The 18,204-nt window shown below is 40.2% G+C and overlaps 1 protein-coding gene and 1 pseudogene across 1 annotated transcript in view; both read left to right on the forward strand.

Moving 5' to 3' along the window:
• The window catches only part of GABRG3 (gamma-aminobutyric acid type A receptor subunit gamma3), a 901,118-nt gene that overhangs the window by 66,960 nt on the left and 815,954 nt on the right, over window positions 1-18,204 (forward strand). The gene's annotated exons all lie outside the window — the stretch shown is intronic.
• LOC143984420 (frataxin, mitochondrial pseudogene) lies at window positions 9,624-10,253 on the forward strand (annotated as a pseudogene).

Raw genomic sequence — 18,204 nt, forward strand, 5'->3', positions numbered from 1 at the left:
TCCTTATCTAGATTTATATCACTGTCTGCTGTCAAGTGCAAACATTTATGTTTTGTTTTCACCAGGGACGTCTTCCCTAGCAGATATGTTAATGCTGCTTATTAAATTTGTTTATTTGAAGAGTTTGGTACTTGACTGATCATATCATTGTTTTGTGTGTAATAGGTGTTTTTTTTTTTTTAATCACAGAACCATAAACATCCTGAACAACAAGAAGTACTAAAAAATCATTTTAATTATAGAAGAAAGATTTTTATTTATTTAGTATGTAAAAAGAGGGTGAAAGGGCATCCATTACAAATATGAAGGGAATCTGTCTTGAATCTTTGATCATGCATTTTAAGTCAGTCTTTAGTCTAAATTAATGTATGCCCCTACACCCCCACTGCCTCTATAAAGGCTTGGCATTTATTTGTTATTTATTTACCAAGGAGGCCCACAATAATTTACTTTTCTCCAGTATAATTATCATGAGATCTTTCATGATCTTAAGCCAATTAAGTCAGGAAGAGAAATTGTGCATCTCTTTTACCTGTTACATTCAGCTCTATCTGCCAGTAAACAGGAGGGGTATCAGTGGTAACAATCCAAAAAAAAACTTTCCCCATGGTGCATGGCAATGTAACACTCTATTTCTTGAGGCTATGGTGCTGAAAGGGGTGACAGAGCTGCAAATAATTTCCTGTAGGTATTTCAGCGATTTTAACCTAGCTTGAAGTAAAGGAATTTAAAGTGGTTTATGGTTAAAATCTAAAATAATCTATTCATATCTACATTGAATTTTAAATATTTATAGCCTTCACTTTTTGATCTGAATCATCTTGCTGTTTGGAAACTGCCTTTTGAAGAATCTCATGTATTGACTTCCTTGAATGCAGTGACACATATTCACTATGCCATGTGAATAAGCACTGCTGTGTCACACATTTCCCAGGACCTGCTGCCTGAACAACAGAAATGTGAAGAAGAGGAATAGCAAGAGGAGCAGTCAGTACAGGAAATACACCACATCATCACAGTTTGAAGATAGCAAGCTACCATGAGATACTGTATGTAATCCTTAGAAATTGAAAGTAAACCAAAGGATTGAGCAGAGGAGAAAGTAAAGCACGCAGGAAATCCAGGATTTTTTTGGGATGGGGGGGGGCATTCCCGCCGGCACCTTAAACCCCCTGCCCCCTCACTGCCTGCTTGGTCCGGCACTTACTCTATCTAGATGGTAAGTGGCGGACAGCGAGTAGTGGGCATCAGCATCGGGCAGCGAGCATTGGCTGTGGGCATCAGGGAGCAGGCATCAGCAGTGGGCAGTGGGAATCAGGCAGTGGACAGCAGGCATTGGGCTGTGGCTCCTATGTCCTTTCCTCCATTGCAGTGGCCGTGTATCTCCTCCCCTTCTCCTAGGTGTCCAATAGGATTGCCTGTCTTTTCAGCCAATCGGGTGACGGGTCTCACTTCCTGATTGGTCGGGAGGAGGATCAGTGTTACAATGGTGAATATTCATTCACTATTGTAACACACCTGAATGGGCTCAATTTGCATTCTCATTCCCGAGCCCACCCTATTTTGAAGCCTATTAGAGCCTCTGGCTCTAATCACGTGCTTCAAAAAAACACCCTTCCCCAATTGAAATCCATGCATCCAGCATCCCATGGATGGGGGAGTGGCGCCCGTGCACCCTTAATGGATGAGCCGCCCCTGATCATCAGATAGGTAGCATTCACAAAATGAGAGGGAATTTTGAAAAGCCGGCTTATATTGGATTGTCAAAAGTAGCTATTATTTATATTACTACTACAATGTCATTGTTAAAAAAATGAAAGTGTATGTTGTGACTATGAATGAGCTCAAGGTTTGGTCAGAGGTCAAACATAATGTATACAGTGTCAACAGTATACCTATTGATATTAAACAGGACAAAGGTTGTTAGGGACAAGGAACAGGAAGGTCCTTAACAACCAGTAACATCACTGCCCCATTTTACTTGGATGGCCAGGAATTTAGGCAAAGGGGCAGGATAACAGGGACATCATTGACTATATATGTTCATGTTCATATATGGTCAATCATATATGAACCTTGAACTTTTGTATACACAGTAATAGCTGTCAACCACTGGACCTTTCATTTAGTGGGTGGCAAGCAAACAAACAGGACGCGTCTTGGTGCTGGCAAGTTTTTTTTTTGGATCAGTTCATGTTCCCCAGGGCAGTGCCCAACCCCCATACTATTTTTGACAAAATATGCATTTTTTATTTAACAGATATGGCTTCCATTAATATCCATGGAATTTGTGTTTTGCATCCAAACTTCTTTGTGGTTTGCTGAACTGCCAAACTGAAATCAGGGCAGTTTGGCCCATCACTTGTGACTTTGGATTTTCTTCAACTAGCAGGATCAGCAGGTAATATCACAGTTTGCTCTCATTAATTGTGACAATTTTACCTGGCAGTAATTTAAATATTGTGTGTTTTTTCATTTCTACAGTTCATATATATATTTGCACATGCTTTCTGTAGTGGCTTGAGTCTCCCAGTCAAGCAATGTAATCAACACTTGTACGTAATTACACTTGAGAGTTCGGAAAGGGTGCTGCTTAACATGAAGCATGCATACAGTATGTAATAAGCATATTTAGTTGCCCCCACATACATACATATATATATGTATATATATATATATATATATATATAAAAATTAGACATGTGCATTCGTTTTCGTCTGAATGCATTTTCGTCCGAATTTCTGTTTTGCTTTTTTTAACAAATGATAACGAAAGTGCAAAATCTGAAAAACGAAAGATCCGAAATGAACAAATGCTTTATTTTCATTTTCGTTGTGACAACAGTTCAATATACATAGGAGATTCGACATGACACTGACAATAATAATCTGTGTCTGTCTAACTTGTGGTTGAATGTGCCTAACATTAACTCTATTAGTCCAGGATTATTCTGCATAGAGAGAAAAGATTCAACATAAAGAGGAAAGATTCAACAGAGAGAAAAGATTTGACAGAGAGAGAAAAGATTTGACAGAGAGAGAAAAGATCGCTGCTGAAATTAAGTGGGGGAAGTAAAATAAAAATAATGATGATGATGAATGATATTGGCTGATTGTAACCTAAGAGGAGGAGCAGTAAAATAGCTAGAACTAAGTACACACGTACAGCCAACTTACTTTGACTTAGACATGTGCAGAGTAAAATATTTCGTTTCGGAATTTCGTTTTCGTCCGAAAAATTAATTTATTTAGTTACTCCCGAAATTCGTTTTTATTTATTTCGTTTTTCGTTCAAAAATTGCATTCTTCTGAAAATCCACATGAATTACGGTTGAATCTGTCTTTGAAGGCTTATGGTGTCGAATGTATAAAGAAGATTCGACGGAGCTAGTATATAGCATACTTCGTGTGAACTTTAGAACCCTGTTAAAGTCTATGGGACTCCAACGTTCAAAATCTAAAGTGATAATTTTAAAGACTAATTTGCTAGTTAGGCCGCGTACACACGCGGGGACTGTTCGCTGAAACTGTCCTCTGAAACCAAGTTTCAGCGGACAGTCCGCTCGTGTGTGGGCTTTCAGCGGACAGTTTCAGCGAACAGTCCGCTGAACAAGGTTTTTCGGAAATTCCGAAAAACTGTCCGCTGAAACCTTGTTTCAGCGGACAGTCCCCGCGTGTGTAGGCTTGTTCGTCAAACAAAGTTGCGCGCATGCTCAGAAAGGATTTTCACGCCGAAAGTTATAATGCAGTGTATAGGACGTCGTATTTTTCGTCCCGTCGTACGTGCCGTTCACGTCATCGTGCACGGTTTCAGCAAACTGTTCGTCCGTCGTGTGTGGCCATGTCCGTCCATGCTAATTTTGAGCGGACTGTTTGCCGAAACTGTTTGACGGACAAAGTTGGGCGAACAGTCCCCGCGTGTGTACGCGGCCTTACTGTCCTAAAAAGTGTTTGGGGACCTGGGTCCTGCCCCAGGGGACATGGATCAATGCAAAAAAAGTTTTAAAAACATCCGTTTTTTCGGGAGCAGTGATTTTAATAATGATTAAAGTGAAACAATAAAAGTGTAATATTCCTTTAAATTTCGTAGGGGGGGGGTGTCTATAGTATGCCTGTGAAGGGGCGCATGTGTCTGGTGCTTAGAACTGTCCCTGCACAAAGTGTCATTTATGCAGAAAAAAAGTCCTTTAAAATCACTCGCAGCTATTATGAATTGTCGGCTCTGTAATACAGAGAACACTCATTGAAAGTCATTGATAAAAAAATAAATAAATAAATAAATAAAAAAGCATGGGGGTCCCCCAAATTCAATTACCAGGCCCTTCAGGTCTGGTATGGATATTAAGGGGAACCCTGCCTCAAATTTAAGAAAAAATTTGACGAGGGGTTCCCCCTAAATATCCATAACCAGACCTTTTAGGTCTGGTATGGATATGAAGGGGAACCCCACGTCAAATTTAAAAAAAAATTGACGTGGGGGTCCCCCTAAAAATCCATACCAGACCCTTTATCCGAGCACGCAACCTGGTAGGCCACAGGAAAAGAGGGGGGCGAGAGAGTGGCCCCCTCCCTCCTGAACTGTACCAGGCCACATGCCCTCAACATTGGGAGGATGCTTTGGGGGTCTGTGACCCCTCAAAGCACCTTGTCCTCATGTTGATGAGGACAAGGGCCTCATCCCCACAACCCTGGCCGGTGGTTGTAGGGGTCTGCGGGCAGGGGCTTATCAGAATCTGGAAGCCCCCTTTAACAAGGGGACCCCCAGATCCCGGCCCCCCCTGTTTGAAATGGTAAGGGGGTACAAAAGTACCCCTACCATTTCACAAAGAAAGTGTAAAAAATAGTTAAATAAGACAAACACACTTTTGAAAAATTCCTTTATTAAAAATAAAAAAAAATAAACAAAAGATTCCAGCGGTGGTAATCCACTCTTGCTATCCAGCGACGGACGATCATCTCTCCAGCGATGGCTGATTTGAATCAGCACAACGAATCCATCCTTCTATGGAGGAGACACTGCAGGGATTCCGGCGGCCTGACGTTTCTTATATATGGAGGGCGGGGCCACCCGTCCCCTGACCCCGCCCCCCTCTGACGCAAGGGGAAACCCGGGGTTCCATGTGACGTATGGGTGACCCTGCCCCCCTCTGATGTAACGGAAACCTGCCTGTGTTACATCAGAGGTTTGAGGTTGGTTGCCAGGCAGAAGGGTAAGATGATGGTAATGCGATGGCAAGACAAGAAGGGCGTGTGTCTCATGAGTACTGTGCACAACACCTCCACTGCCATGGTCCACACAAAAGGTGGGAAAGATGTGCTTAAGCCGCAAGTCGTGATAGACTATAATAACACCATGGGAGGTGTCAACAGAGCCGATCAGGCAATGACATTTTATGCGGCTATGCGCAAACAGCAAAAAAAAATTTTATAAAAAGATTTTCAGGCATCTTCTGGAACAATGCCTTTGGAACGCATATATCCTGTACAGAGTAAAGAGCGACAAGCATCTTTTTCATTCTGATTTTATCTGGAAGGTGGCTGAGCAGATTTTTGTCAAACACCAGATGCCATCAGTAGCTGTGAACAGACCTCGACGACGGCTGTTGACATTGCCAACCCAGAACGCCTGACTGGTCGTCACTTTATGGACTACATACTGCCAACCGCAAAAAAGGCAGCACCTACCAGGATGTGCGTGGTATGCTGTTCAGAGAGAGATGGCGATGGAAAGAAAGTCTGAAAAGAAAGCAGTTTCCATTGTCCTGATTGTGACATCGGACTGTGTGCTGTGCCTTGTTTCAAAATGTATCACACTCAGGATGTTTATTACATTTTCTTTGTTTGACAAATTTCATTATTTTGTATTACATTATTGAATAAAGTTATAGTATTTATTCGATTATAATTCATGATTTTTTGTTTCAAACTTTATCACATCTGGAATATCTACTAGAGTCTTGTTTGGTCAGGTTTAAGTAAGTAATTACTAAGTACTGCAGGCCTATAATACATAACACCAAATTTCCATGCAAAAAATTGTACCGCTTTTGGTACAAAATTCCTGACATAATCATACCAGCAGGGAAGTTAAAGGGACACATAGGGGGTTATTTACAAAAGAAAAATCCACCTTGCACTACAAGTGCAAACTACAAGTGCAAAGTGCACTTGAAATTTCACTGAAAGTGCACTTGGAAGTGCAGTCGCTGTAGATCCGAGGGGGACTTAGAAGGAAAATAAAAAACAGCATTTTAGCTTGCACATAAAATCAGCAGAGCTTCCCCTCATTTCAGATCTACCCCTCAGATTTCCAGCAACTGCACTTCCAAGTGCACTTTCAGTACAATTTCAAGTGTACTTTGTACTTGTAGAGCAAAGTGGATTTGCCTTTCGTAAATAACCCCCATAGTGATTCAACAATGGAAATTACATATTGCCATTGTAGTCATCAAACTAGGATGACTGACCCTTCAAAATGTCCCTTTGATACTACTCCCTGCCAGTCTTACTATTATATACTATTATAGGCATGCTTCTATGTATGCCCAGTTATCTGGCAACATCAAGTGTATGTCCTTACAGCAGACCTAATTTATATTTCTCCTTCTCTTTGTGTTCTTTGTCTTAAACTATTACCAATAGACCCGAGAATTACATAAATACTATATAATAACTAAATATTATGTTTTCGTTCACCAACTTGGTGTATATAAGTCAGAGCTGCAGCTGCAGTCAGGATCCATGCAAAGGGAAGACAGAATGGTGGCACAGATGAAGATGACAGAATGGTGGGAGACACTGACTGCGTGGGACAGAATGGCGGGCACAGATGAAGACAGTTACAGGGAGCACTGATGGTGGGGGACAGAATGGAGGGCATAGATGAGAAGAACTGTATGGCGGGGGATGATAGCATGGGACACAGATGGTGACGATAGAATGGTGGCACAGATGAGGAAAGAACGGCAGGCACTGATGATGAGGAAAGAATGACGGGCACTGATGAAATGAAAAGAATGGTAGGCACAAATGAGATGATAAGAATGGCGGGCCCATATGAGAAGGAAATAATGGTTGGCACTGATGAGATGGAGAGAATAATGGGCACTGATGATGAGAACAGAATGGCGGGCACTAATGACAGAATAAGGACACAGGATGTGATGCCAATTTGTGCATATAAAATGTGCATAAACATTGATCTCAAAATATATAAAGACTCAATGACATGCATATGAAAACTGATGAAATCTGCACGGTTTTGCCATCAGTTTTTATGCAGGTAGCAGGTATGGCGTGAACGAGACCTAAGACTATATAGCCTGCTAATGCATGTCAAAATGTATGTCCTGCTGGGTTGCTAGCACTCCTATCGAGTATTGAAGTATATACCAAAACCTCTGACACTCTTTCCTCTTACTATGGGGGGGGGGGGGGGTGTCCAATTTATCTCCCTTGTTCACTCTTCCCCTCTTATTTTGTGAGTGTTACCTTCTACTTGACTTAGGCTTAAGGGCATACAGTTGTGCAGATATAGGCTACTTAATAATATGTGTTTAGCTTCTTATACATAATGGTCTCTTTATATGTTACTGTCATCAATCTTAAAGTGACACTAAAGGTTTTTTTTTTTTAAAGTAACAAACATATCATACTTACCTCCACTGTGCAGCTCGTTTTGCACAGAGTGGCCCTGATACTGATCTTCTGGGGTCCATCGCCAGCTCTTTCGGCTCCTCCCCACATCAGATAACCCCCTAGGAGAAACGCTATCCAGCATTCGGCGTTCATAGAATGCTTGACTTGGCCCCGCCCCCCTGGCGGTCGGATCATTGGATTGGTTTGACAGCAGCGTGAGCCAATGGCTGTGCTGCTATCAATCTATCTAATCAACAGCCGAGAGCCCTCTAGCAGAGATACGGCACATACCTGTGGGACAAGTTCGAGGGGAGGGTTCAGGTAAGTAAAATGGGGGGCTGGGGGTCGGTCACTGATTGGTGCTTTTTCACCTTAATGCATAGGATGCATTACGGAAGAAAAACACAAACCTTTACAACCCCTTTAACATTTGCTTATGATGCTTTACTGACCTAGCAAGTAGGTTTTTCGGGACACCGTTTGTAGCTGTTTTGCTTTTGAATCCTTTTTGTCATCTTCATAAGTGAAAGATACATTCTCTTCAACATACAGACCTTCGAGCCAAAACATTTTAAAATTGTTGGGTGCATTGAGAAACTATAGGTGCTACTCTTTATAAACCTTAGCTTATTGATTATATATATAAAGTATATTATTGTTGTTTTTTTTCTCATTGATTCACAAATGGTTGGACTATGGGGTTTATTTGCTTGCCTAATGGTGATTCTGGTCCTCTTCAGCCCATCTTTGGTATCAATGAAGAATCTAATTTGGACCTATCATGCTTATGTAAATGACTCTGCTTTAGTTGAGGTCAGGGTTGAATTATCTGAGATGAACTTTTCTTCTATACATTATCGGGTAGCATTAATTTCCATCTGTTAAATCCAGCTATGCTACTTCAATTGTGTGAGCTGGGCATCTACTTTTGCAAGCAGTGTATTATAATTTGATTGTTGAAGCCATGTTTTGTGTGACTTTACCTCATTTGACATTATCAATATTAACAGTTACTCACTGATTAGCCCTCAGAACAGTCAAATACGTTTTATGTGTGGACTTCTTTCTAGTGGGACATTTCCCACTCATCTTGTCAATTTTTGAGACCATAGAGTAGCATATATGCCTGACATGCCCTTCTCTCTCTTTAGAGCAATAGTCTGTATGAATGCATGCTGTATAATATATATTGTCAGACACCATAAGCCAAAGATTCGACATTTGTATGTTTTTCGCTGCTTTGTCGAATCTTTGTCGTTCATGTTAAATGTATATAGTTCAAACAGAAAATGGACTGGTGATAGTGATCACTGATCAGACAGGTAAAGATGCTTATGGTAGACCATATACCCCATATGAAAAACCTTGTGCCTCACAAACTCCACAGAAATATTTATAGTCAACAATCTACAACATTTTCCTTGAAGATTTTCCTGGATAGGATAAATAAGAAAGAGAGCTAGGATTCACACTGTCTGACCTACATTGGAACACAGATTTTACTGTTATGCATAAAGACTCTTTTAATGTTACTACCCAAGAACATAACCATATAATATATTCCTGGTGGTATAGAACATCTGCCTTACTCCACAAAATACATCCTTATGTGTCAGATCTCTTAGCGGCAACCTTACTGGACAAAGTTGCACAACATAGTTTATAAAGTTACAACAGGAACCAGCTACATTTCGATCCACGTATGGGCATGCTGATTGTACTGAAGTTAATATATCAATCAACTTCACTACACCAGCCTGTCAGGATTTTTTCTGTTTGATCACTGCCAGTGGCTAGAGCCTCAAGTAGTGATCATTGTATTCTGACATGTGGGAAACCTCCCGCTGTCACAATACAATAGCTCCACAGAGGAGATTTCTCCATCAACACTGCCTGTGCTGATGGGGGAGTCAAGCCATTTTCTTTCCTTCAGCCCATGGCTAATGGAAAGAAATTTCCATAATATATGACCTGTCTAGGAGGGGGCGAGACACCGATGTATGTACATGTGACATGGTGCGCTACAGGGACAATGTGGGCTGTATGCAGGCAATTGAGAGCTGTCATTGGTTTCAGGCAGCTAAGAACCGTGAGCAGTGGTTCCAGGCTGTGTGTAAGGAGCGCATACACAGATAGATTATGTATATTGTCCAATCAACCAATAAAGAATATCTGCACAAACATTCTGATATGCCCTAGCAGACGAGCAGGAACTTTGACAAGCAGTAGTGCATTAGATGAAACAATGTATGAAAGATTGGCAGCAGATACACTATATGCCCTTGCTGAGTTCTTTGAGGACCTGGCTGATCAGCCTTTTACACCTGCCGATTATGATGTCTCTTTTGGGAATGGCGTTCTTACAGTTAAGGTCGGTAATGACATTGGAACCTATGTAATCAATAAGCAGACACCGAACAAACAGATCTGGCTATCATCGCCCTCAAGTGGACCAAAGCGATACGACTGGACAGGAGCAATGTGGGTGTATTCACACGATGGAGTGTCTCTTCATCAGATACTGGAACAAGAACTTTCCCTTGCACTGAATACCAAATTAGATCTATCAACTTTATTATATGCAAGATGACATAAAGACAGCAGTCTATATAATATTTCTATTGTGAATGACTACTACCTAAATTTTCTGTGTGATATTCCTTAATGTTCTCAACATACTGTTTATTTATACATTTATTTTGTATTTCTGCTGACTTATTCTCTGTTTTAGCAAAATTAGGAGGACATCTTTTTTGCTGTCTTGCTGACATGACTGGTCTTGTCTTTAAAAGCATCTTTACCAGAAACAGTTGTACTCACTATAAAATGATAAATAACTAATATATGACCTGTCTAACTCCCTTGACTTGTCAGAGCAGTATTTAGTTCATCATTCTCATTCACTCTAAATTATCTTATCTAAATTATCGGCTATGCGTCACCGCACAACATATGTGCATGCCTGTATTTTGGAGTATTTTTATGCCTGGATAGGAAAGCTCAAATGGATGAATCTCTAAGAACAGACTGATGTCATTCCAAAAAGATTGATTACCATATACCATTATGAATTTATTGTGTAATATATGGATATTGTATATGCCACTTAGTTCCTTGCACACTAGGATACTCTTTACCAACCAAGAAGTAATTATCACTGCTCCTTGCTCACTTCTTCCAATCATGAAAGTCTGCCTGTTTCTGTTTAATATTAATTTCTGAAAATTAACTATGAAATTGCCTTCTTAGTACATAATCATTTGACAGCTTCTCATCCCCCATGTTCCCTCGACTGTTTATCCTACCTCACCTAATTAATTTAGTAATTAAACTATTTTTAAGATGCTTTGATCAAACACAATGTTTACCCAACTTTCTTCCATACGAATATCCTATTGTATTTCTGCACTACTGCATTTTTTCTGTTATTCTGTTTTATTATTAAATTGAAAAACTGATTAAAACTTTATGAAACTAAACATTCAAAGCCTGCTACTTCATGGATAACTTTATAGTAAAACATACTATAGGTAGTTTTAATTAAGTAGCTTCAATAAAGCAAATCTAAATGCTGCTTTTGCCATAGCCACTGTTTTTAGGTACTCTGCTATAAAAATCTTATCATCATGTATCATTGAAAATTCTTGAATATGTAGAATCATGCAGACTATGTATTTCTTTCAATCTATAAATATATTCTGCTTATAAATGATGAATCATCATTTTCTGCAGTTGTGCTATGGACTTAAAACTAGATACTGAAATTTGCTTTGCTGCAGTACATAGAATGTGCATCTGCATCTGCAATTGCTGATTATCTCTGATCATCTATTTTAGTCCACATAATTATATATAAAATTATTGGCCCTCGGGTTGACTTCCCGAACAGCTTGCTTTGTGGGAAATAGGCACGTCTCCAAAAGAGAGCTTTGCATGAAATACATTTGATCAGCTTCTGGAAATGTAGCATTATATATTGTACAAAGTGTTTTAAAATAGAAGGGTCCTGTTGTGTAATATAATGTATATGTGCGTTGGTGGCTAACATTGATCAGTGTACTGTAGGAGGAATACTATGCATCAGAGAAATGTTGCACTGTATATCACACAGTGCTGTATAATATGACAATACGTGCAGACCATCTTTCTGACAGTAATTTTCAGAAGGAGAATAAATACCGTGTGAAAGTATACTAGGATGAAGACAACTGTGAGAATCGCTTTTTTGTTTGGAATTTCTCTCACAACACTTGGCTACTTCACTTCTTTTAGCAACAATTTCTAATAATTACCACTTCACAACTTCAGCTATTAGATTACATACTTACAATGCTGAACATTCAGACACAGTTATTTCCTAATACATGCTTAATCCCTGGCTCTACAACTTCAAGTACATTTAACACAATTACCAAAACACCATACATATGTTGCATGGTAATGTAAGTTTAATAGTTGTTTTCAATCTATAGATTTGCAACTAATGTCTTGTGATTTTGCCATGGAAATCCTGTTATAGGGTTATGGCTTTTCCCCAAATTATGCTCCTGCAATGTCAATCAGTTAAATGCACCTAGCTGATACAGCAAAACCAGTCCAGAAGTAGCTCCATGAAGAGGAAAGAGATCAGCAGTATTGGGATACAAAATATGAATACAATAATTTCAGACAGTTATTTATAATATACTTGCATTAGCAAGCTAAATGTCTAACGTGTCATTTTTCGAGCTGCTGCTGGTATTTCTGTGGATTCTGTGGAGTTTTTTGAAACTTTCGGCTGATTAAGTTCTGTCATTTCTTAAAACAAGTGGTAATCTTTTAACAAATTACCACCCATCTTAAGGATTTAACTGTGTAGGTACAAAAGTTGGTTAGTCCAAGAGACGGTTTTTGCATGTGGCAAGGGATATTGAAACAATCTTTTTCACATGACTTTATTTTACAACTGCAGCCAAACAGCCCTTGTCTCCTTACTTTAGTTTATCCCTGGTACCCTGTTCCTTTGTTGACTAACTATACATATACAATATATAAAAGGTACCACGCAACCAAATTAACATGTGTGCCGTTCACATTCCCTTTGCCTGTGAACCTCTCTGGTGTTAGATAAATCACCTCTCCAATTTTTAATTCATATGCTGGTCTACCATCACATGTTGAGCCCTCAGAAAATATGAGCAGTTTACATTCTATGGTCACTGGGGTTGGTAAATAATATGGATGTTGACCAAAATTTCAGCTGCCGGGCTCAAAATTTCTTGCTCCGTGACTGGAATAATGCCAGTCTTCATTTTTTTTTATTTCATTGCACTACTGACACTGTGAGATTGGACTATTGGCCATTCATTGTAGTTGATGGTGTCAGTGTGTGATGGATGAGAAGAGTGCCTTAGAGAGGAGGCTTTTTGTGCATCCAGTAGTGATTACCTCAGGTAATCACTGTGTATGCAAACAGCCATGGACATCTTTTGCCACCACTGACCTGTCATTATAGTTTATGGGCTCAGTGTCCACAACAGGTGACAAAAATAGTTTCTGGAATCAGCAGATTTCTACTGTTATCATTTGCACCGGGGCTAGTCTCCAGTGCAAATGTGGCCTTGTTCCTATACTCCTACACTTAATGAGTGTAAATGGGGGTGGTGGGCACTGTAAGAGTTTTTTATGTAATTCCCAGAGTTCAACTTTATCAGTAAATATGTCATTATTCGACACTGTTAGTGAAATTACAAAGTTAATTATAAGTTACACAACAAATTCATAGCAGGAAACAAATTCCTCCTAATCAGACATATTAAGAAAAATATATAATATAGGTAAGTTTTCCAGATATTTTGATGCCAAGAATGAGGAGCTTGAGGCTCATGTTCACTGCAACTCTGCTATCAGCAATGCTAAGTGCAGAATGCTATTTTTGTTTAGAGGAGGACATAAAGCCATTAAAATAGGCAGCACACTGGGAAATTAGATTTAAAAGAGACTCGCCTTGAGGGTAAAGTTTACAAATGCATGTAAACCTTAACAATGAGCATCTCTTTTTTTCTCTCTTTTAGTATTTAAATATACAATTGAAAGCATTTACTTATATCTATTCATTAAAGTGGTTGTAAATCCAAAAAATCTAACTTAATTTGACCAGTCTACCTCACACAGCAAAGCAGCAGAAGTCATCTTTCCCCAGTCTGGCCAAGAAAGGAGCAGTCATCTAAAATTCTCTCCACTTTCCTAAAATGAAAAAACCGACACACAAAAAAATGTGTATCGCCACACCTTCTCTCCTGTGACTAACAGACTAATTAGAAGTCTTATACATGAGCATGATAGAAGGGAGCATGTGTCCAGCATTCCAGCAACATATTGCCCCCCCCCCCCTGGCTCACCCACGATGGGCTCCTCCATGCCTCAGCATTATTGGCCATGCTAAAGTCAGGTGGCTCCTGTCATGCGTGCATTTTTCAATGTCCGTGCATGATGCTAAGCCATGCTAGTGTGTTAACCTGGGGGAGTATAGAGATGGGAGGGGAGTCTAGTGAGGTCACAGCTCCAATTCCTAAACTCCAGCATGCAGACACATCCACTGATCAGCGATATTCTGTGGGCTCCGCCAAGCACAGGGGATACAAATTTTAAGGTAAAAGTACATTTGATTGTGCAATGTGGACACAATAATAAGGTGCATTTCTTTTAGGTTGCATGCACTGCAGGTTTGCAACCACTTTAGGTGCAACAAATCTTATGTTGGAAATTGAGATCTGGTATTACGTTGGAAGTTGAGATCTATAATGCAACCTGTACACACTAAATGTATTTTCTCACAGATATCTCCCTTTTCTAATCTGGCTTTGCAGAAAAAAAAGTCCCTATTCTGTAGAGATTGGGATAAAGGGTGGGATTCAGTTGTTTAACAGCAGACAACTGGACAGGGCTAACACCAAGTTTTGCAAATTCGGTCCAAGAAAGGCATGTGGTATGATTTCACACAAGGACATTAGGAACTGACTACATTTCTGGCATATCAACAGTAGAATTGGGCCGAATTCCCCCCCCCCCCCCCCCTTTGGTTTGCTCCAGAACTCTTTAACATCACAAAAGTTCGGACCTGAACCGCAAACCCTATCTATGGGACACAAACTTGATAAAACAAAAGTGCTTATTTTGAAGGCTTATATTCAAGTTATAAAAAAGGTATAGGGCCAGGGTATTGCCCTGGGGGACATATATCAATGCAAACAATTTTGTTTAAATATTGTTTTTTACAGGAGCAGTGCTTTTAATTAATGAAGGGAAATGATAAAAATTAAAAATTCCTAGGGTTCATTACAGGGTCCCCTTAGTCTCCCTGTAAAGTGGCACATCTGTACCATGTATAGAACCTGCTGCAGCAAAACTGACATTTATAAAGAAAAAAAATTACATTTAATATATACATATATACATATATGCAAATACAATACCACTGCCGGCAATGCAAAAATGATTTTAAAAAAACGGTGTGGGGGTCCCCCCCAAACCATACCAGGCCCTTTGGGTCTGGGGTGGATTTTAAGGGGAAACCTACGTTAGCATTATTTAAAAAAAATGGTGTGGAGTCCCCATCAAAATCTACATCAGACCCTTATCCGAGCATGCAGCCCGGCAGGTCAGGAAAGGAGGGGAAAACTGAGCGCCCCCCCTCCTGAACTATCCCAGGCCACATGCCCCCCCACCCCAAAGCACCTTGTTGATGGGGACGAGGGCCTCTTCCTAACCCTGGGCAGTGGATACGGGCATCTGCAGGCAGGAGGCTTATCGGATTCTGGAAGCCCCCTTAAACAAGGGGGCCCCCAGATTATGGCCCCCTCCCTATGTGAATGAATATGGGGTTCATTGTAAAAAAAGAATCTAAAGACAAGAAGCAGTTTTTGACAATTCTTTTATTAAAATAATAAAAAAAAACTCCCACAATGTAGATCTATCATCAATTATGATGTCTGCCACACTGCCAGATCTGAAAAAAACAAAAAAATGCTGTGCCCATGACATAAGCTAACCGCTGAATGCCTTCTCCACCATTTGACAGTTCTTAAATAGGTAAGGGGCGAGGCCACTTGGTGACATCACCTGGTGGCATCATCCCTTGTGACATCACCGGCCGATGCATGCTGGGTAGGTGGTGACACGAGGTGACATAACCAGGTGGCCCGCCCCTTTACCTATTTAGGACCTGTCAAATGGCAGAGCAGGCTTTGGACGGTTAGCCTTTGTCACGGGCGGAGCATTTTATTTTATTTTCCCAATGCCCGGGTCTGGCAGTGCAGCGGGCATCGTGATTGACGATGGATCTATGGGGAACATTGTTTTTTAATTTTTTTAATAAAGGAATTGTCAAAAAACTGCCTCCTGTCTTTATTTTTGACACTTTTTTGGTGAATGAGTAGAGGTACAATGTACCCCTACTCATTCATATGGGGGTATGGGATATTGGGGCCCCTTGTTAAATGAGGCTTCCAGATTCCTGATAAGCCAACGCCCAGGGTTGTCTGGAAGAGGCCCTTGTTCCTAAGTTGATGGCAGAGCCCCTCAATGTTGAGGGCATGTAGCCTGGTATTATAGGGTTGCATGCTTGGATAAGGGTCTGGTATGAATTTTGGGGTGATCCCACGCCATTTTCTTTTCATTTTGGCATGGGGTTCCCCTTAAAATCCATACCAGAGCCTGGATTATTATTCACTTTTTTCCTATTGCCAGCAATGTTTTTTGCACGTTGACAGCTGATGACTCATGTTAAGGACACAGTGGCTGGCTTCCTGGCCTGCTCTTTAACAACCAGCTATGCACTATGCAGCGCACAATGCATTGTGGGGCACTCGGTGGACAAACATCCCACGAGCACCCCCCAAATTAGGCATTCCCCAAACCGCCGAACAGACTATGTTTGCCCGGCTCAAACTGTTTGCCCAACTCTAATCAATAAATATGTTTCTGTACTTGCAGGGTATTAAAAGAGTCAAAACACGGGGAAATGTGTATGTGTTGCAGAGATGTACTACATATTTTTTAAGTTTTTGCTTTATAATATACTTTAAGGCAAACAAAACAACAACAAGCTCCTTTCTCTGTTGTAATGTTCACAAATAAACACATCTCCAAAAGTACATAGATACTGTACATGCATCTGAGAGAAAACAATGAGAAAAACTGTTTAATGAAAGTCTGACATGAGAAGCTGTTATTCCTTGCACCCCTTGCATTATACAAATTCCCAGTTTCATTGATTCTTTCTTTTTACTACTAAGTGGATCATTGACCCACAGCAAATTTAGATGGGCATACTGGCTGCTTTAAAAAAAACAACACACAAATACAATTGCTAATTGTTGTGCCAACACACTACCTATACATGGCTTTCTATCTATGGAGTGCAGAGAATGGAATATGAAGTGAGTTTTTAAAAGCATTTAGACAAGGGCAAGAATGCATGAAATGTGTCTCATAATTGATTAACTCCACAAATAGTATCACCAAATCACCAAAATATTTGTAAAGCAAAAAGCTGATCTAAGTGTAAGTATTTGTGTTATAGCCACAATGTAATGATCTCCCAGTGTGTAAATGTCTCCAGAAACAGTTTTTGATTACTTTAAAGTGTAACTCCAGTTTTGTTGAAAGAAACAAATCCCTCTGTGTGATCTAGGGACATCTAAAATAGAACCAAAGAATTTCCAAGCTCAACTTACCAACCAGCCTGTGACCAACCGAATTAACCTGTCTAACAGTATGCGTTAAAAACAGGGGTTTAGTTGCAAACATTTGCAAATGCATGAGTAAGCTGCAGGTCCTGGCAAGGCACCCTGTATCCTGCAGACCCTAACGCTAACTTTGAAGAGTCTCCACAGTGGGAGCACATGTATTCTAATGGATAGATGAAGGGCAGATGACTGGAGGGAGCCCAACCCTCCTTAAAGGCGCAGGAGTGCACTGAACACCCAGGACATTGCACAATGGCAGTAAAGGTGTCAGTGCGTTGCCTGACCAATATGTCAACAAAACAAAAAAAGGTCACTGCCTCACCTATAACTGGTTTTCACAACAAGGCGCACTGGAAGGGCAAATGCATGTAAAATAAAAACAAAGAATTTCCAAGCTCAACTTACCAACCAGCCTGCGACCAACCAATCTAGGGACAAGTATTTTAACAAACATTGTAAGAAATTCCAACCTTTGTCTGATGAAAAAAACAATTTGTCCTTTTTAGACTGATTGCTGAGTGAGAAGGTCTCTTTCATTCACACCTTAGCATTTTGTGAACTAAGCACTACAGCATTCAACAATAGCAAACCTAATTATTTTATAATAAAGGCTGTTCACACCTGTACACTCATTCACTACTCCAAAAAGTACATGAGTTTTTTTTGGAGCTGGTTGAGCATTTTTGGCACCTTAGACAAAGGTGCTTGTGAATGTGGAACGCGAGTGTTTGTGTGCGGCTTGTTGGGCATTTTTGAAAGTGAATACATCTTCTCTTCCTCTTCTCTCTATAACCACCCCAATATCAATTCTTTCCCACAAAATTATGGAGGGCAAAGG

This window comes from Lithobates pipiens, unplaced genomic scaffold (genome assembly GCF_037356315.1).
Source record: "Lithobates pipiens isolate NorthernLeopardFrog02 unplaced genomic scaffold, aLitPip1_a1.2 Scaffold_16, whole genome shotgun sequence".
In the NCBI taxonomy this organism is placed as follows: Eukaryota; Metazoa; Chordata; class Amphibia; order Anura; family Ranidae; genus Lithobates; species Lithobates pipiens.